The sequence below is a fragment of the Panthera tigris genome, chromosome C1 (genome assembly GCF_018350195.1).
Source record: "Panthera tigris isolate Pti1 chromosome C1, P.tigris_Pti1_mat1.1, whole genome shotgun sequence".
NCBI lineage: Eukaryota > Metazoa > Chordata > Mammalia > Carnivora > Felidae > Panthera > Panthera tigris.
The window spans coordinates 61,362,225-61,388,644 of record NC_056667.1 but is presented as its reverse complement, the minus strand read 5'-3'; the positions used below and the strand labels follow the sequence as shown (position 1 = coordinate 61,388,644).

At 35.3% G+C, this 26,420-nt stretch overlaps 1 protein-coding gene across 1 annotated transcript in view; it reads left to right on the top strand.

Moving 5' to 3' along the window:
- The window catches only part of LRRIQ3 (leucine rich repeats and IQ motif containing 3), a 221,437-nt gene that overhangs the window by 922 nt on the left and 194,095 nt on the right, over positions 1-26,420 (top strand).

The following is a 26,420-nucleotide window of genomic DNA, read 5'->3' as shown; positions in this document are numbered from 1 at the left end:
TTAGTTTTTTGTTTTGTTTTGTTTTGTTTGTTTTTTTTTCTAAAGACTTCACTCTGCATTTAATTCTGTACTTAAGGTACATTTCAGTAAAAATGGAGATTACTCTTTCATAGTTTTGCCGTTTAGAAGTTTTGTGTTGTTAATAAAAACAAAACATTAAGAACATTTATATGATACGACTTGAGTGAGGTGAGAGTGAACAAAAGGGAGTGATAAAGATCAGAGAGGTGAAAAACCCCTAAAGAAGGGATTTTGTTTTATACTGAGTACAATGAAGCCATTGCAGAGTTTTTATGTGACTTGCCTTATGTCTAAAAAGATCACTCAGAAATGTGAAAATAGACTATAGTGGAGGGTAGGGCAAGGATAGTGTTGGTGAAGGCTTGGCAACGATGGTAACAGTGGGGATGCTGAGAAATTGATTACATTCTGGACATATTTTTGAAGGCACAACCAATACAATTTGCTAATGATATGGTTGTGGAATGTTAGAGAATGAGAGGGGTCAAGACTGACCACCTCAAGGATAGAACAGCAATCAGTTGAGATGGGAAAGACTGCGGATGGGGAATGTTGGTGGAGTAGTGGGGAGAGTCCAGAGTTTGCTTTTAGACATGTAGAATATATAGATATATGTGTATGTCACGCATATGTAATGGAAGTTTGTGTGTGTATGTGTCTGTAGGCATTACACATATGAGTCCAGAGTTCATAAGAGAGGTCTGGGCTGGAGAGAGAATTTTTTGAGTCCTCAGAGTTAGAGACAGTGTGAGGCTATGTGCCTGTGATTATGCAGTTCACAGACCTCTCCAGAGGGATAACTTTAAGGTTGGATTAGAGTTAATGGAATTAATTTTAAACTACTGAACTAGATGAGATCCTAGGGAAAGAAAGGTGAAGTTCAAGGATTGTGCATAGTAACAAGGTAAACAATGAAAATGTGACCAAATAAGAAAATTTTGGATAATGAGAAGTGTGAAGGGACTAGAACAGGCTGATGTAATAGACTGTATTACATAGAGTATTAAATACAGCATTCTTGGGACCTGGAAAGGATGGCCATAGAAATCAATATTATTTTTTCCTGATATGATTACATTATTCATATAAAATGTGTTGGAAGTAAATATACCACCTTATCAACTATGGTTTTTGTTCTTCCCTCTTTTCTGTTTTTTTTCTTAACTGTTCATTAATATTAATTTTTAAGTAAAAATGAAAAAATATTGAATACCATATTAGTGGGAGTAATTTCGTTGGAAGTAGATTGTGGGGGTAAAAATATCTAGGGATTTAAGTTTATGTTTAATATAATCAAACAGTGTGATATGGTTGTTTAAATAGTCATAAGGTACGGTAACCACAATAAAATATGCTAACACAGCTAAGTAGTAAACCCATTAATTCTTTATAAGTAAAACACATTGGAAATGACATATTTAATCATGGATTCCACATTTTGAAAGGGATGTCAGACAAACTGAGCTATATAATAGTTGAAAAATGGTATTTTGTGGAGACATTTGGGCTTTTTTTGTGTGGGAGGAGAGTAGAGAGTATCTGAAGAAGTACCGTAAAGAAGAGTGAGATAAATTTTTAAAAGAACTTTACTGAGGCATAATTTATATGACATTGACTTAACCTGTTGTAAGTGAACAATTTAATGATTTTTAGTAAGTTTACTGAGCTGTGCAACCGTCACCCCAATAAGATGCCTATGCTTGTTTAGAGTTAATTCCAGTCAGGTTGTTCCTATTACTATGGGCATAACTATGACTGTTGTGTGGAAGTTGTAGAGAAGAGTATTAATTTTGTTTCCAAACATTTTTTTTTTCCTTCACAAGAAGAAACTGAAACTAAATGAAGAGGGTTCTAGATTGTGCACCACGATGCTCTTGGTGCATGGTTTGATCAGTTCACCCTAGGGCTCTGATCTTTTCCATTCCTTGTGTTTCATCTCTCTGCACAACCACTGTTCCTCCTCCTGCTCTTTCTGACATGCAGTATAAGCAAAAATATCTTTTTACTCTTCCATTTATTTGAATTTCTTTGTTTGGCTTGCGTGTTCTAGCCAAATAAAGTATTTTTTTCCCACTGTATCCTGTTGAAGGAACCCTCACGTTTCTCACCTTTCTGGAGGACCAAGGAAAAAATTGTATCCCCCAAACTTCTATTTGACATCCTCCCTTATTATTTTTTTAAGACTTTATTTTTTAGAGCAGTTTTAGTTTCACAGAAAAATTGAGAAGAAAATTCAGAGATTTCCAGTATACTCCCACATAAGTCACATGTGCATAGCCTACCCTGTCATTAACATCCCCCACCAGAATGGTACATTTGCTACAGTTGATGAATTTATATTGACATGTCATAATCACCCAAAGTCCATAATTTACCTTAAATTTCACTCTTGGTGTATATTCTATGGGTTTGGACAAAGTATGATGACATGTGTTCATCATTATAATATTCAGAATTGTTTCACTGTCTAAAAATCTGTGTTCTGCCCCGTGAACTCTGCCACCACTAATCTTTTTACTGTCTCCATGGTTCTGCTTTTTCCATAATGCCATATAGTTGTAATCCTATACTACAGAGCCTTTTCATACTGATGTCTTTCACTTAGTAGTGTGCATTTAAGGTGCACTATGTCTTTTCATTCTTGATAACCATTTCTTTTTAGTGCTGAGTAATAGTCCATTATCTGGATGTGCCACACTTTATCCTTTCAACTACTGAAGGACATCTTGGTTGTTCCCAAATTTTTGCAATTGTGAATAAAGCTGTTATGAACATTCATATGGCAAAAGATAAATACCAAGAAGTGCAATTACTGGATCTTATGATAAAAGTATATTTAGTCTTATAAGATATGGCCAAACTGTCTTCCAAAGTTGCTATACTGTTTTGCATTCCTACCAGCAATGAATGACAGTTTCTGTTGCTACACATCCTTGCCAGCAGTTTGTGGTGTCAGTGTTCAGGATTTTGGCCATTCTAATAGGTGTGTAATGTTATTTCATTGTTGTTTTAATATGCATTTCCCTGATGACATGTGAGGAGGAACAGCTTTCATGTACTTATTTGACATCTGTATATCTTTTTTGGTGAAGTATCTGTTAAGGTCTTTGGCCCATTTTTAAAATCTGGTTGTTTATTTCCCTTATTGTTTAGTTTTAAGTGTTCTTTATATATTTTAAATAAAAATCCTTTATCAGATGTATCGTTTGCAAATATTTTCTCCCATTGTGTAGCTTGTTTTCTTATTCATTTGACATTACTGTTTGCAAATTATGTCTTTAATTAATTTTTTTAATTTAAGGGAAATAATTTTTCATTAAGTTTTTAACTTTAATTCCAGTATAGTTAACATACAGTGTTATATTGGTCTCAGGTGTACAATGTAGGGACTCAACAATTCTCTACATTACTCAGTGCTCATTGGTCTAAGTGTACTCTTTAATCCCCATCACCTACTTCAACCATCTCCCCGCCCACCTCCCTCTGGTAACCATCAGTTTGTTCTCTTAGAGTCTGTTTCTTGTTTTTTATCTCTCTATGCCTTTAATTTTAATGAAATATAGGATATAAAATATTTCTTTCATGGATTATGATTTTGGTGGTGTATCTAAAAGGTCATTATTATACCTAAGGTCATTTAGATTTTCTTCTAGGTTATCTTCTAGGAAGTTTATAGTTTTGCGTTGTCATAGATCCATTTTAAATTAATTTTTCTGAATGTGTAAAGTCTGTCTACATTCATTTTTTTTTTTTTTTTTGCATGTGGATGTCCAACTGTTTCAGCACCATTTGTTGAAGCTCCATTGTATTGTCTTTGCTTCTTTGTCAGAGATCAGTTCACTATATTTCTATTTCCAGACTATATTATATTCCATTGGTCTAATTTCTTTTGTTTTGACAACGCTACACTGTTTTTGACTACTATAGCTTTATAGTAGGTCTTGAAGTCTGGTAGCATCATTCCTTCAACTTTGTTCTTGAATAGTGTGTTAGATATTGTAGGTTTTTGCCTCTTTGTGTAAACTTTACAATCAGTCTGTTGATATTGATAAAATAATATGCTGAGATTTTGGATGGGACTGCATTTAATCTATAGATCAAACTGGGAAGAAGTGACATCTCAATATTGAGTCTTCCTATTAAGGCTGTCGATGCACATGAAATCTCTCTCCATTTATTTAGTTCTTTGATTTTGCTCATCAACTGTTTTCCTCTTGTACATATTTTATTACATGTATACCTAAATATTTCATTTTGAGGGGTGCTAATGTAAATAGTACTGTGTTTTTAACTTGTGCATTGCTGGTATAAAGGAAAGTGATTGGCTTTTGTGTATTTACTTTGTATCTACAATCTTATTATAATCACTTACTAGTTCCAGGTTTTTTTTTCTTTTCTTAATTTCTTTCTTTCTGTCGATTCTTTTCGATTTTCTATATAGAAAATGATCATGCCATCTGTGAACAAACACAATTTTATTTCTTCATTCCTAATCTGTATATCTTTATTTTCCTTTCCATGTCCTATTGAACTAGCTAAGACTTCCAGTATGATGTTGAAAGGCAGTGATGAGATGGGACATTCCTGCTTGGACCTGATCTTATTGGGAAAGCAAATTTCTTCCCGTTGAGTATGATTAGCTGTAGAATTTTTATAGATATTTTATCAAGTTGAGGAAGTTGTCCTCTATTCCTAGATTACTGAAAATTTTTCTCAAGAATAGAGTTGGATTTGAATAAATGATTTTTCTGCATTTATTGAAATGGTCATGTGGTTTTCTTTTTTTTGGCTTGTTAATGTGACAGATTACATTAATTGGTTTTTGAATGTTGAACCAGACTTGCATACCTCGGAAAAATCCCACTTGGTAGATTCTTTGTATACATTGTTCAATTTACTAATTTTTTTCCAGGAATTTTGCATCTGTTTTCATGAGAAATATTGATCTGTAGTTTTCCATATTTGTAATGTCTTTGGCCATAGGGTTTGGATAATGCTGGCCTCATAGAATGAGTTAGGCTTTGCTTCTATTCTCTGAAGGAGATTTTAGGGAATTAGTATAATCTCTTCCTTAAATTTTGGTAGCATTCCCCAAAGATCTCATCTGGGCCTGAGGCTATCTGTTTTGAAAAGTTATTAATTATAGGTTCAATTTCTTTCATAAATATATGCCTATTCAGATTATTTATTCTTGTGTGAGTCTTGGCAGATTGTGTCTTTCAAGGAATTGGTTCATTTAAGGTAGGATATCAAGTTCTGCACGTGGAGCTATTCATAGTATTAATTTATTATACCTCTGTTGTCCATGGGATCTGTAGTATTGTCCTTACTTTAATTTCTGATACTAATAATTTGTGTTCTCTTTTTTTTTCTTTGCCTGGCTAGTGGCTTGTTTATACTATTGATCTTTCCAAAGAGCAGGTTTTGGTTTTATGGATTATCTCTGTTGATTTTCTATTTTCAATTTCATTGATTTCTCCTGTAATTTTTATTAATTTTCTTATGCTTACTTTGGATTTAATTTGCTCTCTTTTTTTTCTTCTAGTTTTCTAAGGTGAAGTTTAGATTATTGCTTTTAGATTTTTCTTCTTTTGTGATGTATGCATTCAGTGCTATAAATTTCCCTCTAAACACTTCTTTTGTGACATCCCACAAATTTTGATAAGTTGTGTTTTTATTTTCATTTAGTTTAAAATATTTTAAAATTTCTCTTGAGATATTCTTTGGCCCATGTGTTATTTAGAAATGTGTTATTTAATCTCCACATATTTTGTTTTTTCCAGCTATCTTTCTGTTATTGATATGTAGTTGAATTCCATTGTGATCTGGGTAGATACTGTATGATTTCTATTCTTTTAAGTTTCTGAAGTTGTATTTGAGGCTCAATATGTGGCCTCTCTTGGTAATGTTTATGTGAGCTTTTGATGAATATACATTCAGCTGTTGTTGGATGAAGTAGTCTGTAGTTGTCAATTATATCCAGTTGATTGATGGTGTTGTTGTGTGTAACTATGTTCTTACTGATTTTCTGTCTGCTAGATCTGTCCATTTCTGATAGCAGAGTTGAAGTCTGCAGCTGTGATAGTGCATTCATCTGTTTCTTGAAGTTCTATCAGTTTTGCTTCACTTTTGTTAGGTGTATAAACTTTATCAGTTGCTATGTCTTTTTGGAGAAATGACCTCATTATTATTATGTAATGTCTGTCTTTATCCTGATAACTTTCCTTGCTTTGAAGACTGTTCTGTTTGAAGTTAACATAGCTACTCCTGCTTTCTTTTGATTTGTGTCAGCATGATAGATCTTTATTACTTTATATGTCTTTACCTTTCATTTGGGTTTTTTGTGGACAACATATAGTTGGGTCTTTTTTTTTTTTTTAATCTCATTTGACAGTCTCTTTTAATTGGTTCATTTGGACCTTTGACATTCATAATGATTATTGATATATTTGGATTAATATATGCAATATCCATTGCTATTTTCTATTTGTTGCCATTATTCTTTGTTTTTTATCTTTTGTATTTCACTTTTCATGCTTTTTTGGTTTTAAATGGACACTACATATGATTTCATTTTCTCTTCTTTCATAGCATATTGATTATAGTTCTTATTTTACCATTTTTAGTGGTTACCCTAAAGTTTGCAATACACATTTATAACTAATTCAGTTCCATTTTCAAATAACACTATACCCCTTCCCACCTAGTGTTAAGTACCTTATTATTAGAAGATAAACCCAATTCCTTCTGTCTCTTATATAATTGTTGCTTTTAAAAAAATGTTTATTTGAGTGGGGAGAGGGGGAGAGGCAGAGAGAGATGGAGACACAGAATCTGAAGTACGCTCCAGGCTGTGAGCTGTCAGCACAGAGCCTGATGCAAGTCTCCAACCCATGAGCCCTGAAATCATGACCTGAGCTGAAGTCGGATGATTAACAGACTGAGCCAACCGGGTGCCCCTCATTGCTGCTTTTAATTTCACTTATATATAAGCATTCACATATATAATACCAGTTTGCTACTAGTATTTTGAAAAACTTTTATCTGTTAGATCAGTTAGGAATAAGAAAAATAAAATATTTTTATTTTATATACACTGATTTCTTTCCCAGTGTTCTTCCTTGCTTACTGTAGATCTGAGATTCTGAACAAATTACATTCCTTTTCTCTAAAGAACTTCTTTTAACATTTCTTGTAAGGTAGGTCTACTGGCAACACATCTCCTCAATGTTTGTTTCCCTGTGAAAGTCTTTTATTTCTCCTTAATTTTGAAAGATAATTTCATAGCGTACAGAATTCTAGGTCAGTGGGGTTTTTTTTCCTCTGAATTCATTCTTTCTTTCTTTCTTTCTTTCTTTCTTTCTTTCTTTCTTTCTTCCTTCCTTCCTTCCTTCCTTCCTTTCTTCTTTATTTGCCATTGACAAATAAACACAGTTTAATTATTTCTTTTCAAGAAAAAAAAACAAATGTGATATGAACAACAAAAAAGAAATAGAAGTTACTTTGATTAAAAGTCACAATTAACATGAATGGTGGAGATTACACTAAGTAATTGGGACAGACTAATACCACTGTCTACATGCTTTGGTGTTCCAAAGAGAAAGTAGTTTTGTCTTATAGCAGTGGTTTTATATATACATGTACACTGTAAAAATATATATACAATAGTGTTTCTCAGGCCTTTTTTTCCCATCTTTTTGCTGCTTTTCAGAACCCTTGTACAATCTTGAGACTTATTGAGGACTCCAAAGAACTTTTATGTGGGTTATAACTATCAATATTTATATGTTGGAAGTTGAAATTGAGAAATTTTTGAATAATTACTTACCGACTCACTTGATTAGAATAATGATGAGCATGAGTAAAAATGTTAAGAGAAATAACATCTTAATATAAAAATTATTTTGATCTCATGGATACTCTCAAACTTGCTGTGTTAGAAAAAGCAAAATAAAAGCAAATTTGGAAGTAAACTTTACTTGCCATGGTTTATAGTACTTGGGTTTGAAAAGAGGTGATGAAATGTACTAAAATTGTAGTAACACTTGTATTGTTTTGATGGGCTGACTTTCTGTATTTATTGGTTCATTCCTTTGCCTACTATAGAAAAGATTTTTCTTTCTTGACCTTCTGTGTAATCTAAGTAGCAAATATTCTGTGTCTTACAAGAATATTTTTCTTTGCTTTATGTTGAATTTATTACATTCTTGATTAACAGACTCTTAAGAGAACAAACTGAGGGTTGCTGGAGGGGTATTTGGTGGGGCATAGGCTAAATGGGTGATGGGCATTAAGGAGGGCACTTGTTGGGATGAGCACTAGGTGTTATATGCAAGTGATGAATCACTAAATTCTACTCCTGAAACCATTACCCTGTATGTTAACTAACTTGAATTTAAATAAAATGAAAAGAAAAAGAAGAAATTGTCAGAGGCTATTTGGACATTTGATTAAGATAGGATCAGGGTGCTAGAGAAATAATACTGAGTTATATATTTAATTAAATAAGCATTTTAAATAATACAACATTTTAAATAAATACAGACATTAACATGATTGTAAAGAACCTGATTTTTATAAGTGAGGAATCTTTATTCTTTGCTTTTATTTTTCTCTCAGTACTTTAAATATTTTACTCCATTCCATTCTTGCTTATGTGATTTCTTAGGAAATGTTTTCTATGCAGATGTTTTTCTAGATTTTTAAATTAGTTTTTATTGTTTTATATTCATCTTCTGGTTCATCACCTTTTGGTATTTAAAGGCTTATAGTTCTACAGTATGCAAGCCTGGAATCAAATTAAAAGTTGAAAACTGGTGTTTTCACAAAAGCTTTTTTAAAAATTTTGAACAGAAATATACAGCCTTCTAAATTTTAGAAAGCAAATACATTTAATGGACAGAAAATAAGATGTCTTGATTCCAAGTGCATCTTAGATTCATTGTTCCAAATAATTTTTTATGTCATTTGAAATGTGGAATTTACCACAAAAATATAATGTTTTAAGGAATCAGTGTTTTTTTTTATGTAAACTTACAAACCAACTGGATTCCATTTTCATTTGCCAGGAGATTAGTAATATTCTGACTGTTCTACTAGAATCTCTTCTTAATTTTCAAAGTACATTTTGTGTGTGAAGTAAAATCATGGCAAGTCTTCATCAAAGCCGTATTGTCTCCATGAACTATTTGGCCAAATAAAAGTATTTTTAAAATATAATTGCTATATTTTTGATGGGCTTAAATATATTGTAGACATTCTAAACTAAAAATAGTTTACAACCACAATAGATATAAAATATTACTAGTTATATTTCTTATAGTTAGATTTTTGGAAAAAAATTTTATTTCCCCCTTTAAAAAATTAAAAAAAATTTTTTTTTAAATGTTTATTTATTTTTGAGAGACAAACAGAGCAAGAGCAGGGGAGGGGCAGAGAGAGAGAGTGACAGACACACAGAATTTGAAGTGGACTCCAGGCTCTGAGCTGTCAGCACAAAGCCCAATGCGAGAGTCGAGGGTGGAATTCACAAACTGTGAGATCATGACCTGAACTGAAGTCAGACACTTAAGGAACTGAGCCACCCAGGTGCCCCCGCCCCTTTTTTGTGATTTTATTTTACTTGCAAATTTTGTGGTAATTCTGGAGTCTAGTGTCCAGAATTCAACTTAGTTAATAATGTCATAACATTTACAAAATAAGGTACTGTAACAAACCTGATCATCAGGTTATGATGTTATGTTATATATTATGTTTTAATATACTTTTTATTTAAAATAATAATATATTTGTATACCTAGCATCTAAAATTCTGGTGACTAAGTGTAATGCCTATAGGTCACTGACACAGAAAACATTGTGTTTGAAAATTTCTTTAAGGGGCGCCTGGGTGGCTCAGTCGGTTAAGCGTCCGACTTCAGCTCAGGTCATGATCTCATGGTCCGTGAGTTCAAGCCCTGCGTCAGGCTCTGTGCTGACAGCTCGGAGCCTGGAGCCTGTTTCAGATTCTGTGCCTCCCTCTCTCTCTGACCCTCCCCCGTTCATGCTCTGTCTCTCCCTATCTCAAAAATAAATAAACGCTAAAAATAAAAAAATAAGGTAAAAAAGAAAATTTCTTTAAAATATTTATCAAATATCCATTTGAAAAGGAAATAAACATACAAAATAAAGAGTTTTTACTTTTCACTATTTAATTTAGATGTTCATTAATTATAACTTCATATAGTTACCCTGCAATTATTTGCTCCCAATATTTTTAAATGGAAAAGTTGGGAATTAAGATGAGACTTATTATTGATGTGCATTATATTTCATAAAGACATAGTTTTTACAGTGTGATTAAAAATGTATAATAACTTTAAAATTAGTACTTTTGTCCATACAAACTAGGCTTACTGTTAATGATCCTGATTTGTTTTTAACTACAGGACATCTTTGAAACTGTAATTGTAGTTCTGATGCTTTCTGTAATGTGTTGCTGTACTTATGTGTTATTTCTGTAATGTGTTGCCTTTGAACATTATATTATTATTTTAACTTGTTGATATACACATTTATATGTGCATTTTACAAAGTAATTGCAAAATTATCAAAATATTAAAAGGAACAAAAGTGCCTGTATTCATCTTTAATTGTCATATTTAAAATTGGCAGCACTTGGTACATAGACTTTTAAGTAGGTATAGGAGGAGTTCTCAATTGCAGTGGTTTTCAGTTTTCCTTGGTAGGCAGTGTAATTATCTGGGTCCATAGTTGCAGAGATAAGATTTAAGAGGTATACTAATCAGGCCTGGGAATTTGTGTTATTCTAGTTATACTGTATGCAATCAGTAATAAATAAAATTAAATGTTGCATAAGAATCCTCACTTCTTCACACTGATTGGGCTATGTGACAGACTAATTAAATAGTTTGAATAACTGAAAAATACTTTTAAGAAATGCTAGTTCTTAAAAAAAATTAAAAAATAATGTTCTACATTTAATCCTATAACTTACTAACCATAGATTAATCTTTCCTTTGGAGAACAATAACTTGATCTCATATAATAACGTTCTACTCTGAAATGTTTTTTAATATTAAGGTTGTTTGTATGTTGGGAAATAAGTACTACTAATAGAGATGAATATTGATGCAATAGAGGACACATTTACAAATGTTTCTAGTATATGAGAAAGACTGAGAGTCAGTCCGGAAGATGGCGGCGTAGGAGGACGCGGGGCTCACAGCGCGTCCTGCCGATCACTTAGATTCCACCTACACCTGCCTAAAGAACCCAGAAAACCGCCAGAGGATTAGCAGAAGGGAGTCTCCGGAGTCAAGGGCAGACTAGAGGCCCACGGAAGAGGGTAGGAAGGGCGGCGAGGCGGTGCGTGCTCCACGGACTGGCGGGAGGGAGCCGGGGCGGAGGGGTGGCTCGCCAGCCAAGCAGAACCCCTGAGTCTGGCTGGCAAAAGCGGAGGGGCCGGACAGACTGTGTTCCGACAGCAAGCGCGACTTAGCATCTGGGAGGTCATAAGTTAACAGCTCTGCTCGGAAAGCGGGAAGGCTGGAGGACAAAGGGAGGGAGAGCTGCTGAGCCCCCGGACGGCAGAGCTCAGCTTGGCGGGGAACAAAGGCGCCAGCGCCATCTCCCCGCCCATCCCCCAGCCAAAATCCCAAAGGGAACCAGTTCCTGCCAGGGAACTTGCTCGCTCCGCGCAAGCACCCAACTCTGTGCTTCTGCGGAGCCAAACCTCCGGCAGCGGATCTGACTCCCTCCCGCTGCCACAGGGCTCCTCCTGAAGTGGATCACCTAAGGAGAAGCGAGCTAAGCCTGCCCCTCCACCCCCCGTGCACCTTGCCTACCCACCCCAGCTAATACGCCAGATCCCCAGCAACACAAGCCTGGCAGTGTGCAAGTAGCCCAGACGGGCCACGCCACCCCACAGTGAATCCCGCCCCTAGGAGAGGGGAAGAGAAGGCACACACCAGTCTGACTGTGGCCCCAGCAGTGGGCTGGGGGCAGACATCGGGTCGGACTGCGGCCCCGCCCACTAACTCCAGTTATACACCACAGCACAGGGGAAGTGCCCTGCAGGTCCTCACCACGCAAGGGACTCTCCAAAATGACCAAACGGAAGAATTCCCCTCAGAAGAATCTCCAGGAAATAACAACAGCTAATGAGCTGATCAAAAAGGATTTAAATAATATAACAGAAAGTGAATTTAGAATAATAGTCATAAAATTAATCGCTGGGCTTGAAAACAGTATACAGGACAGCAGAGAATCTCTTGCCACAAAGATCGAGGGACTAAGGAACAGTCACGAGGAGTTGAAAAACGCTTTAAACGAAATGCAAAACAAAATGGAAACCACGATGGCTCGGCTTGAAGAGGCAGAGGAGAGAATAGGTGAACTAGAAGATAAAGTTATGGAGAAAGAGGAAGCTGAAAGAAAGAGAGATAAAAAAATCCAGGAGTATGAGGGGAAAATTAGAGAACTAAGTGATACACTAAAAAAAAATAATATACGCATAATTGGTATCCCAGAGGAGGAAGAGAGAGGGAAAGGTGCTGAAGGGGTACTTGAACAAATTATAGCTGAGAACTTCCCTGAACTGGGGAAGGAAAAAGGCATTGAAATCCAAGAGGCACAGAGAACTCCCTTCAGACGTAACTTGAATCGATCTTCTGCACGACATATCATAGTGAAACTGGCAAAATACAAGGATAAAGAGAAAATTCTGAAAGCAGCAAGGGATAAACGTGCCCTCACATATAAAGGGAGACCTATAAGACTCGGGTCTGATCTCTCCTTTGAAACTTGGCAGGCCAGAAAGGCTTGGCACGATATCTACAGTGTGCTAAACAGAAAAAATATGCAGCCGAGAATCCTTTATCCAGCAAGTCTGTCATTTAGAATAGAAGGAGAGATAAAGGTCTTCCCAAACAAACAAAAACTGAAGGAATTTGTCACCACGAAACCAGCCCTACAAGAGATCCTAAGGGGGATCCTGTGAGACAAAGTACCAGAGACATCACTACAAGCATAAAACATACAGACATCACAATGACTCTAAACCCATATCTTTCTATAATAACACTGAATGTAAATGGATTAAATGCGCCAACTAAAAGACATAGGGTATCAGAATGGATAAAAAAACAAGACCCATCTATTTGCTGTCTACAAGAGACTCATTTTAGATCTGAGGACACCTTTAGATTGAGAGTGAGGGGATGGAGAACTATTTATCATGCTCCTGGAAGCCAAAAGAAAGCTGGAGTAGCCATACTTATATCAGACAAACTAGACTTTAAATTAAAGGCTGTAACAAGAGATGAAGAAGGGCATTATATAATAATCACAGGGTCTATCCACCAGGAAGAGCTAACTATTATAAATGTCTATGCGCCAAATACCCGAGCCCCCAGATATATAAAACAATCACTCATAAACATAAGCAACCTTATTGATAAGAATGTGGTCATTGCAGGGGACTTTAACACCCCACTTACAGAAATGGATAGATCATCTAGACACACGGTCAATAAAGAAACAAGGGCCCTGAATGATACATTGGATCAGATGGACTTGACAGATATATTTAGAACTCTGCATCCCAAAGCAACAGAATATACTTTCTTCTCGAGTGCACATGGAACATTCTCCAAGATAGATCATATACTGGGTCACAAAACAGCCCTTCATAAGTTTACAAGAATTGAAATTATACCATGCATACTTTCAGACCACAATGCTATGAAGCTTGAAATCAACCACAGGAAAAAGTCTGGAAAACCTCCAAAAGCATGGAGGTTAAAGAACACCCTACTAACGAATGAGTGGGTCAACCAGTCAGTTAGAGAAGAAATTAAAATATATATGGAAACAAACGAAAATGAAAATACAACAATCCAAACGCTTTGGGATGCAGCGAAGGCAGTCCTGAGAGGAAAATACATTGCAATCCAGGCCTATCTCAAGAAACAAGAAAAATCCCAAATACAAAATCTAACAGCACACCTAAAGGAAATAGAAGCAGAACAGCAAAGGCAGCCTAAACCCAGCAGAAGAAGAGAAATAATAAAGATCAGAGCAGAAATAAACAATATAGAATCTAAAAAAACTGTAGAGCAGATCAACGAAACCAAGAGTTGGTTTTTTGAAAAAATAAACAAAATTGACAAACCTCTAGCCAGGCTTCTCAAAAAGAAAAGGGAGATGACCCAAATAGATAAAATCATGAATGAAAATGGAATGATTACAACCAATCCCTCAGAGATACAAACAATTATCAGGGAATACTATGAAAAATTATATGCCAGCAAATTGGACAACCTGGAAGAAATGGACAAATTTCTAAACACCCACACTCTTCCAAAACTCAATCAGGAGGAAATAGAAAGCTTGAACAGACCCATAACCAGCGAAGAAATTGAATCGGTTATCAAAAATCTCCCAACAAATAAGAGTCCAGGACCAGATGGCTTCCCAGGGGAGTTCTACCAGACATTTAAAGCAGAGATAATACCTATCCTTCTCAAGCTATTCCAAGAAATAGAAAGGGAAGGAAAACTTCCAGACTCATTCTATGAAGCCAGTATTACTTTGATTCCTAAACCAGACAGAGACCCAGTAAAAAAAGAGAACTACAGGCCAATATCCCTGATGAATATGGATGCAAAAATTCTTAATAAGATACTAGCAAATCGAATTCAACAGCATATAAAAAGAATTATTCACCATGATCAAGTGGGATTCATTCCTGGGATGCAGGGCTGGTTCAACATTCGCAAATCGATCAACGTGATACATCACATTAACAAAAAAAAAGAGAAGAACCATATGATCCTGTCAATCGATGCAGAAAAGGCCTTTGACAAAATCCAGCACCCTTTCTTAATAAAAACCCTTGAGAAAGTCGGGATAGAAGGAACATACTTAAAGATCATAAAGGCCATTTATGAAAAGCCCACAGCTAACATCATCCTCAACGGGGAAAAACTGAGAGCTTTTTCCCTGAGATCAGGAACACGACAGGGATGCCCACTGTCACCGCTGCTGTTTAATATAGTGCTGGAAGTTCTAGCATCAGCAATCAGACAACAAAAGGAAATCAAAGGCATCAAAATTGGCAAAGATGAAGTCAAGCTTTCGCTTTTTGCAGATGACATGATATTATACATGGAAAATCCGATAGACTCCACCAAAAGTCTGCTAGAACTGATACATGAATTCAGCAAAGTTGCAGGATACAAAATCAATGTGCAGAAATCAGTTGCATTCTTATACACTAAAAATGAAGCAACAGAAAGACAAATGAAGAAACTGATCCCATTCACAATTGCACCAAGAAGCATAAAATACCTAGGAATAAATCTAACCAAAGATGTAAAAGATCTGTATGCTGAAAACTATAGAAAGCTTATGCAGGTAATTGAAGAAGATATAAAGAAATGGAAAGACATTCCCTGCTCATGGATTGGAAGAATAAATATTGTCAAAATGTCAATACTACCCAAAGCTATCTACACATTCAATGCAATCCCAATCAAAATTGCACCAGCATTCTTCTCGAAACTAGAACAAGCAATCCTAAAATTCATATGGAACCACAAAAGGCCCCGAATAGCCAAAGTAATTTTGAAGAAGAAGACCAAAGCAGGAGGCATCACAATCCCAGACTTTAGCCTCTACTACAAAGCTGTCATCATCAAGACAGCATGGTATTGGCATAAAAACAGACACATAGACCAATGGAATAGAATAGAAACCCCAGAACTAGACCCACAAACGTATGGCCAACTCATCTTTGACAAAGCAGGAAAGAACATCCAATGGAAAAAAGACAGTCTCTTTAACAAATGGTGCTGGGAGAACTGGACAGCAACATGCAGAAGGTTGAAACTAGACCACTTTCTCACACCATTCACAAAAATAAACTCAAAATGGATAAAGGACCTGAATGTGAGACAGGAAACCATCAAAACCTTAGAGGAGAAAGCAGGAAAAGACCTCTCTGACCTCAGCCGTAGCAATCTCTTACTCGGCACATCCCCAAAGGCAAGGGAATTAAAAGCAAAAGTGAATTACTGGGACCTTATGAAGATAAAAAGCTTCTGCACAGCAAAGGAAACAACCAACAAAACTAAAAGGCAACCAACGGAATGGGAAAAGATATTTGCAAATGACACATCGGACAAAGGGCTAGTATCCAAAATCTATAAAGAGCTCATCAAACTCCACACCCGAAAAACAAATAACCCAGTGAAGAAATGGGCAGAAAACATGAATAGACACTTCTCTAAAGAAGACATCCGGATGGCCAACAGGCACATGAAAAGATGTTCAACGTCGCTCCTTATCAGGGAAATACAAATCAAAACCACACTCAGATACCACCTCACGCCAGTCAGAGTGGCCAAAATGAAGAAATCAGGAGACTATAGATGCTGGAGAGGATGTGGAGAAACAGGAACCCTCTTGCACTGTTGGTGGGAATGCAAATTGGTGCAGCCGCTCTGGAAAGCAGTGTGGAGGTTCCTCAGAAAATTAAAAATAGACCTACCCTATGACCCAGCAATAGCACTGCTAGGAATTTATCCAAGGGATACAGGAGTATTGATGCATAGGGGCACCTGTACCCCAATGTTTATAGCGGCACTCTCAACAATAGCCAAATTATGGAAAGAGCCTAAATGTCCATCAACTGATGAATGGATAAAGAAATTGTGGTTTATATACACAATGGAATACTACGTGGCAATGAGAAAAAATGAAATATGGCCTTTTGTAGCAACGTGGATGGAACTGGAGAGTGTGATGCTAAGTGAAATAAGCCATACAGAGAAAGACAGATACCATATGGCTTCTCTCTTATGTGGATCCTGAGAAACATAACAGAAACCCATGGGGGAGGGGAAGGAAAAAAAAAAAAAAAAGAGGTTAGAGGGAGAGAGCCAAAGCATTAGAGACTGTTAAAAACTGAGAACAAACTGAGGGTTGATGGGGGGTGGGAGGGAGGGCAGGGTGGGTGATGGGTATTGAGGAGGGCACCTTTTGGGATGAGCACTGGGTGTTGTATGGAAACCAATTTGACAGTAAATTTCATATATTAAAAAATAAAAAAATAAATAAATAAAAAAAAAATTATAATAAAAAAAAAAAAAAAAAAAAAAAAAAAAGAAATAAGCCATACAGAGAAAGACAGATACCATATGGTTTCACTCTTATGTGGATCCTGAGAAACATAACAGAAACCCATGGGGGAGGGGAAGGAAAAAAAAAAAAAAAAAAAGAGGTTAGAGTGGGAGAGAGCCAAAGCATAAGAGACTGTTAAAAACTGAGAACAAACTGAGGGTTGATGGGGGGTGGGAGGAGGGCAGGGTGGGAGGGAGGGCAGGGTGGGTGATGGGTATTGAGGAGGGCACCTTTTGGGATGAGCACTGGGTGTTGTATGGAAACCAATTTGACAGTAAATTTCATATATTAAAAAATAAAAAAAAATAAAATAAAAAAAAAATTATAAAAAAAAAAAAAAAAAGAAAGACTGATTTTAAGATTATTTTAGAATTCATATTCCCAACTAAAAAATCAATTGAGAATGATTTAAAAATTAACCTGTATAAAACAAAGATCAGTAAATAGGAACCAAAAATATATTTGTAGGCACCTGGGATGAGATTCATTTAAGCATTTCATTAACTCTGAATGACCTGACAGATAAGGAAGAGATATACTTTGTAGTAATATTTCTTACTATATGATAAAAGGAAGCACAGAATGTTTGGAGACATTTTTTTCTCCTCTCACTTAAGATCTGAAAAATAAGTAAAAAGTTGGTTGTTTTCATTATAAACGACCCTTCATATTATCTGGTTAAAGTTAACATTTCTAGAATTTATAGAAAATTTTTTTAGAATTTATATTTATTGAGACTTATAGGATAAGATAATGACAAAATGGTCCCATCCCCAAATATTTGAAAATATAATCAAAGATTATACTTTTTTGCAAATGTACTTATTAAAAATATATTTATTACTGATTTATTTTTCTTTTGCTTACTTTAAATTTAATTTGTTATTCTTGATCTAGTTTCCCAAGGTGGAAACTTAAATTATTGATTTTAGATCTTCTTTTCTAATATGTATATTCAACGCTATGAATTACTTTCTAAGCAGTTTTCACTGCATCCCACAATTTTTTTTATAATTAAAAAATTTTTTTTTTCAATGTTTATTTATTTTTGAGAGAGAAAGTGTGAATGGGGGAGGGGCAGAGAGAGAGAGGCAGACACAGAATCCAAAGCAGGCTCCAGGCTCTGAGCTGTTAGCACAGAGCCTGACGCGGGGCTCGAACTCAGGAACCCTAAGATCATGACCTGAGCTGAAGTCAGATGCTTAACTGACTGAGCCACCCAGGCACCCCCACATTTTTTTTAAAGTTAATTTTTTGGTGCACCTGGATGGTTCGGTCAGTTAAGTGTCCAACTTCAGCTCAGGTCATGATCTCATTGTTGGTGGGTTCAAGCTGTGAATTGGGTTCTGAACTGAGAGCTCAGAGCCTGCAGCCTGCTTTAGATTCTGTGTCTCCCTCTCTCTCTGCCCCTCTCCCGCTTGTGCTGTCTCTCAAAAATAAATAAACATTAAAAAAACCAAAAATAAAGTTTATTTTGAGTTAGCACAAGTGGGGGAAGGGCAGAGAGAGAGGGAGAGAATCCCAAGAGGCTCTGTGCTGCCAGTGCAGAGCCTGACACCAAGACTGGAACCCTTGGAACTGTGAGATCATGACCTGAGCTGAAATCAAGAGTCTGATGCTTAACTGACTGAGCCACCCAGGTGCTCTGACTGCATCTCACAAATTTAGATAAGGTGTATTGTCATTTAGTTCAAAATATTTTTAAATTTCTCTTTGAGCTGTATATTATTTAGAAAAATGTTATTTAATCTCCATGTATTTTGATATTTTCAAGCTATCTTTCTTTTATTGATATCTAGTTTAATTCCACTGTGGTCTGAAACAGACATTGTATGCTTTCTATTCTTTTATTTATTTATTTTATTATTTTTTAAATTAAAAAAAATTTTTATAATTCTGAGAGAGAGACAGAGCATGAGTAGGGGAGGGGCAGAGAGAGAGGGACACACAGAATCCAAAACAAGCTCCAGAGAATACAAAGCAGGCTCCAGGCTCTGAGCTGTTAGCACAGAGCCTGATGTGGGGCTCAAACTCACGAACTGTGAGATCATGACCTGAGCCAAAGTCGGACGCTCAACTGACTGAGCCACCCAGGTGCCCTGATTTCTGTTCTTTTAGATTTGTGAAGGTATGTTTTATGGCCCAGATTGTGGTCTATCTTGGCAAATATTCCATGTGAGCTTGAGCTTGAGTTTGAGAAGACTGTATAATCTTCCGCTGTTGGATGAAGTAGTAGATAGGTGTCAATTATCGAGTTGACTAATGGTGTTGTGGACTTCAACTATGTCCTTACAGATTTTCTGCCTGCTCAAGCTATCTGTTCAAGGAAGTTTCCAAATCTAATAGTGGATTCATCTGTGCCTCCTTTTAAGTTCTCTCAGTTTTACCTCCCTCAGGTGATTTAGTGCTGTGTTTAGGCACATGCCCATTAAGATTGTTATGTCTTCTTATAGAATCTATCAATATGTAATACCTCCATTTTATCCCTGATAATTTTCCTTGCTCTGAAATCTGCTCTATCTGAACTATTATATCTTCCCCAGCTTTCTTTTGATTCGTGTTAGCATGGTATACATTTTGCCATCATTTAACTTTTTTTTTACTTTTCTAAATGTGTGCCACAGAAGAATATTTTTAATTCACATACTGTAATCTCACCCCTTTAAACTGTACAATTCAGTAAAAAATATTTTTTAAATGTTTATTTATTTATTTATTTTGAGAGAGAGAGAGAGAGAGAGAGAGAGAGAGAGAGACAGACGGAGGGTATATGTGTGTGTGTGTGAGCAGGGGAGGGGCAAAGAGTGAAACAGAATCTCAGGCAAACTCCATGCTGTCAGCACAGAGCCTGATGTGGGGTTCAGTCTCATGAACTGTGAAGATCATGACCTGAACTGAAATCAAGAGTCAGACGCTTAACCAACTGGGCTATCCAGACACCCCTCAGTGAAAAATATATATAAATGAAAACAATAACTTTGTTATTTATTAACAGCTTTTCATGTTGCCAACCATTCTACAATATTAGTTTTAATGCTTTTATAGTATTCCATTGATGATATTAAATAGTTTAGTTAATTATACTGTCAAAGACATTAAGAGTTTTTTGCTATTAAATGATTTTTGCTATTCAATTATTATTTTTATTATACATTTTTAATTGAGGTATAATTGACACATAATATCACATTAGCTACAGATATGCAACATAATGACTCAGTATTTATATATACTGTGAAATGATCCCCACAATAGTGTCCTTAATTATGTAGTTACATATGTACTCACCATATGTAGTTACAAAATGTTTTTCATATGTTGAGAACTTTTAAGATGTATTCTCTTAACAACTTTCAAATATGCAATACAATATTATTAACCAAAGGCATCACTTGGTGCATTACTTCCTCATGACCTGTTTATTTTGTAACTGGAAATTTGTACCTTTTGACCCCTTGTCCTATTTTGCCAACTCCTACCCCTGCCTCTGCACCACCAATGTTTGTATCTATGAGCTTGATTTTTTGTTTCTGTCTTCAAATTCCACATATAAGTGAGATCATCCAGAATTTTTCTTTCTTTGTCTGATTTGTTTCACTAGGTATAATGCCCTCAGGGTCTATCTTTGTTGCAAATGACAGGATTTCATTCTTTCTTATGGCTGAATACTATTCCATTCTATGTATATACCACATTTTCTTTATTCATCTGTCAGTAGGCACTTAGGCTGCTTCTATATCTTGGCCTATTGAATATGTGGGGTGAATATATCTTTTTGAGTTAGTGTTTTCCTAGTCTTCAGATAAATATTGAGAAGTAGAATTGTTGGATCATGTGGTAGTTTTATTTTTAGTTTTTTGAGGAACCTCCATATTGTTTTCTGCAGTGGTTGTACCGATTTACATTCTCATTAATGGTGCATAAGGGTTTCCTTTTCTCCACATCCTTGCCAACCCTTGTTATTTCTTGTCCTTTGGATAAGAGCCATTCTAACAGGTATGAAGTGATATTTCCTTGTGGTTTTGATTTGTATTTCCCTGATGATTAGAGGTAATGAGCATCCCTTCATGTACCATGTTGACCATATGGATGTCTTCTTTACAAAATATGTATTTAGATTCACTGCCCATTTTTAAATTGCATTTTATTTTGCTGTTGAGTTGTGTGAGTTCTTTATGTATTTTGGATATTGTCCCCTTATTACATATATGATTTGCAAATGTTGTCTTTCAATCAATAGCCTGCTTTTTCATTTTATTGATGGTTTTCTTTGCTGTGCAGAAGCTTCTTAGTTTGATATATTTTTACTCGATATATTTTTGCTTTTGTGTCCTTTGCTTTTGGTGTCAAATACAAAAATAATTACCAAGACTGTTGTGAAGGAATTTACTGCCTGTTTTCTTTTAGGAGTTTTAGGTCTTAAGTTCAAGTCTGTAATCCATTTTGAGCTAAATTTTGTGTATGGTAGTGGTCCAGTTTTATTCTTTTGGATGTTGCTGTCCAGTTTTCCCAACACTATTTATTGAAGAAGCTCTCCTTTCCCCATTGTATATTTTTGGCTCTTATGTCATAAATCAATTGACCATCTATGGGGGTTTACTTCTGGTGTCTATTCTGCCTCATTTATCTATATTTTTTATGCAAATGCCACACTGTTTTGATTACTATAGCTTTGTAATACAGTTTGAAATTAGGGAGTATAATGCCTCCAGCCTGTTGTTCTTTCTCAAGATTGCTTTGGCTATTTAGTTTTTTTGTGGTATTATACAAATTTAGGATTATTTATTATATTTCTGTAAAAACTGGCATTGAAATTTGGATAAAAACTGCACTGAATATATAGATTGTTTTGGGTAGTATAGACATTTAGCAGTTTTAATTCTTCTAGTTCATGAGCATGGAATAACTTTCCAAATATTTGTCTCTAATTAATTAATTAATTTCATTGTACAGGTTTTTTACTTCCATGGCTAAATTTAATCCTAGGTATTTTATTCTTTTTGGTGCAATTGTAAATGGGACTGTTTTCTTAAATTCTCTTTCTAATAGTTCATTATTAGTGTATAGGAACTCAACAGATTTTTGTATATTACTCTTATTTCTTGTAACTCTACTGAATTTCTTTATTCTAAGACTTTTTTGGTAAAGTCTCTAGGGTTTTCGCTATGTAGTGTTATGTGCAAATAGTGACTGTTTTACTTTTTCCTATCCAATTTGGATGATTTTTATTTCTTTTTCTTGCCTAATTGCTCTCTCAACTTCTAATACTGTGTTGAATAAAACTGGTGAGAGTGGGCATCCTTGTCTTGTTCCTAATCTTAGAGGAAAAGCTTTAAGTTTTTACTGTTGTATATGATGTTAACTGTGGGTTTGTCATATATGGCCTTTATTATGTTATGCTCTATCTATACCATTTGTTGAAATACTCAGGTTATCATAATAGGATGTTGAATTTTGTTCAGTGCTTTTTTTGCAGCTCTCAAGATGATGATATGATTTTTAGCTTTCATTTTGTTAATGTGGTGTGTCATTGTATATACTGAATTGTGGAGATTGATCTACCCTTTCTTCCCGGGCATAAATCCCACTTCATCATGGTGTATGATCCTCTTAATGCATTGTCGAATTTGGTTTGCTAATGTCTTGTTGAGAATTTTTTGCGTCTGTGTTCATCAGAGATACTGGCCTATGATTTTTTTGTAGTATCCTCTAGTTTTAGTATCAGGTTAATACTGATCTCATAAAATGAGTTTGGAAATGTTCTCTCCTTTTCTTAGAAGAGTCTGAGAAGGATTGGAATTGATTGTTTAAATGTTTGGTAGAATTCATCTCCATCACTTTACTTTTCATTTATATGTCAGTACATTTAAAGTACCATTCCTGTAGACAGCGTCTAGTTGGCCTGTTTGATCCACTGTAACTTTGATCCACTATGTCTTTGTGTTGGTGCTTTGACCATTGATATTTAAATTGATTAGTTCTATAGTTGAATTAATATCTACTATATTTTGTTACTGTTTTAATTGCTCTTGTTTTTGTTCCAGTTTTAACCTTCTACTCTTTTCTGTCTGTGGTTTAATTGAGCATTGTATATGATTTCATTTTCTATCTTATCTCAGTGTATTTCTTTTCTTTTTTTTTATTAGCTGCCCTCATTATTGTGCTAACTTAAAACCACTCTCAAATCACATATACTACTTTACATGTAGTTTAAATATTATTTAATAACAGGATATCTCTAATTCTTCCATTTTGTTCCTTGTATCATTGCTGCCATTCATTTTATTTATACATATCCATACACGAATATACATATATACATAGATAATCTAATACAGTTTGCCATTAGTATTTGACCAAACTGTTATCTATCAACTAAAAATAGGAAAAATAAAAGCTTTTTATTTTATCTTCACTTGTTTCTTCCCCACTGCTTTTCCTTTCTTTAAGTAGATCTGAGTTCCTGAACTATATTATTTTCTTTCTAACAAACTGCTTTTAACATTTCTTGCAAGCAGATATATTGGCAACCTATTCCCTCAATTTTTGTTTGTTTAAGAGTCTTTATTTCTTATCCACTTTTAAAGGATAATTTCACAGGGCATAGATTTTTATATTAGTGAGTTATTTTCTCTCAACAGTAAATACTTCACTCTGTCTTCTCCTTGCTTGCCTGGTTTCTTAGGAGATGTTGGATACACTTCTGAATTTTTTTTTTATATTAGTGAGTTATTTTCTCTTAATAGTAAATACTTCACTCTATCTTCTCCTTGCTTGCATGGTTTCTTAGGAGATGTTGGATATACTTCTAAATTTTGCTGCTCTATGGGTAAAGTGTCCCCCTCACCCCCAGTGTTTTGTTTTTTTGTTTTTTTTTGTTTTTTTTTTTTGCCTTAATCCTGTTTGGTGTTTTCTGAGCTTCTTGGATCAGTGGGTTGGTATCTGACATTAATTTGCAGAAATTCTCACATATTTACTATTTCACATTTTTCTTCTTTTCCTATATCACTTTCTTCTCATTCAGGTATTTCCATTATGTATATGTTGTACTTTTTGTAGTTATCCTACAGTTCTGGAATATTTTATTCAGCTTTTTTCAGTGATTCTTTTTTTTTTTTTCTCTTTGCTTTTTGGTTTTGGAAATTTCTATTGACATATACCCAAACAAAGAGATTCTTTCTGGGCATGTCCATCCAGCCTACTAAAGAGATAGAGAGCCTATCAAAGATAATAATCATTTCTGTTACAGTGGTTTTGATCTCTAACACTTCTTTTTGATTCTTTTCAAAGATTTTTATCTCTCTTTATACTGTCTTTTCTTGTTTGTTGTCTACTTTTTTTTCCTTTATAGTCTTTAGCATATTAATCATAATTGTTTTAAATTCTCTGGTAATTCCAACATCCCTGCAGTATGTGAATCTGGTTCTAATGCTTGCTGTATGTTGTCTTTTAGTATGCTTTGTAATTTTTTTTATTGAAAGCCAGGCATCATGTACTGGTAAAAAGAATTCCAGTAAAATAGCGTGTGGTGTGGTGTTAAGGTGTGGATAAGTCTCAGTCTTTAAGTGAGGTTGTGCTCCCTAGTCTGTGAATTTCACAAGTACTCCTCAGCCTTCCTAATCTTAGGTGGGACAAGATGGCTAGAGTGGGCTGTAATTGTGTACTTCCTTTCTCCCAAATGGAAGGCTTGATGGAGATGTAGTTGGATATTTCCCTACTTCCAGATCAGTTTGGCTCTGGTAAAACCTCAGTTTATTTGTGTGTTAAATATTTTCTCTTTAGGGTAGCCCTTGTTAAGAAGAACAGGGTGATCTTGTGTATTTCAAAATTATTTTTTTTCTGTCTCCTCTCAGAGGCACAAGCAGATTTTTCTCCAATATTTGATCTGAGGACCTGGTAGAGCTCCTGGATATTAATCTCACAGAAGTATGAGGGCTGGAGTTTCTAAATCTGAGTTGTCAACACTAAGCCCCTAATAACTTGTCAGTCACAGTCCTACCCAGGCACTGGTTCCTGCAGAGGTTTCTTTTGGTGAATTTTTGCTCCAGTAACTTCTGAATCTTTGTATCCACCTGCCTATCTCTGAATTTTGATTCAGTGGTTTTTCATGTAACCTCACTTTTCTGGTGAATCTAAGAAGAGTTGTTGACTTTTCATTTTGTTCATCTTTTTATTTGTTAGAATGGTATGACATCTTCTAAGCTCCTTATATCCTGGACCAGAAACCAAAAGTGTCCTAATTTACTTTTTGAAGATTACATTCTATTTTGAGTTGTTAATTGAGCCAGATTTATTTTAGTAACACTTATTTATAGTGTTTGTTACATGCCAGACACTACTCTAAAACCTTTATGCCAAGTCATTTTGTCTTCATAATAATCCTATCCATTAAGTGCTATTGGAATTCTCATTGTATGGATGAGGAAACTGAGGCACATAGCTTGGATGTATAACAAACTGAGGGTACATAACTTGCCTGAGATCACCAAGCTCAGAACAACTTATATTTGTTTCTTCTTTCTCTACTTCATAAGATAAAAAATAAGTTCAAAAAGCAAAATAACTTCCTTTAACCAAAAGAATGTAGTTAAGGAAAGCCTGTGTCAGTTGGGCCTTCAGAAGGCCTGATAGATTCTGCCTCTATACTTTTTTGGCCCATGTAGAGAGTCTTGCTATTCTACTATGGGGACACACACAAATAGACATGTGAGAGAATGACACAGGGAAGGCTTGTGTAGATGGAGAGAGGTCCTAGGACAGTGTGGCGAGAGAGACCCATACATCCCAGCATCCCAGCTGACTCTCCCCTCCAGGGTCCTTGCCAATGTGACAGGACTGCGTATTAGCCATCTTGTAAGTGTAGTGCAGATGAACACCAAGACTGAATCTCTAGTTAACATCACTTGGAAAAGAACTGCCTACTTGAATCAAGTCAACCCACAAAATCCTGAGAGATAAAAAACAGTAGTTGTTTTGAGCCAGTAGGTTTTGGGGTGTTCTGTTATGCAGCATAAATAAATGAAAAATGTATTCTTTTTTGCAGGCATTTGGATATTGATTGTGGAAATTTGAAGGGAAGGATTTAAAGGAATTAACAATAGATCTCAATCTATATGAGAGATACTTTGCCATTTGTACTTAGAAGTCTTTTTTTCTAGGGGTGCCTAGGTGGCTCAGTTGGCTAAGTGTCCAACTCTTGATTTCAGGTGAGATTA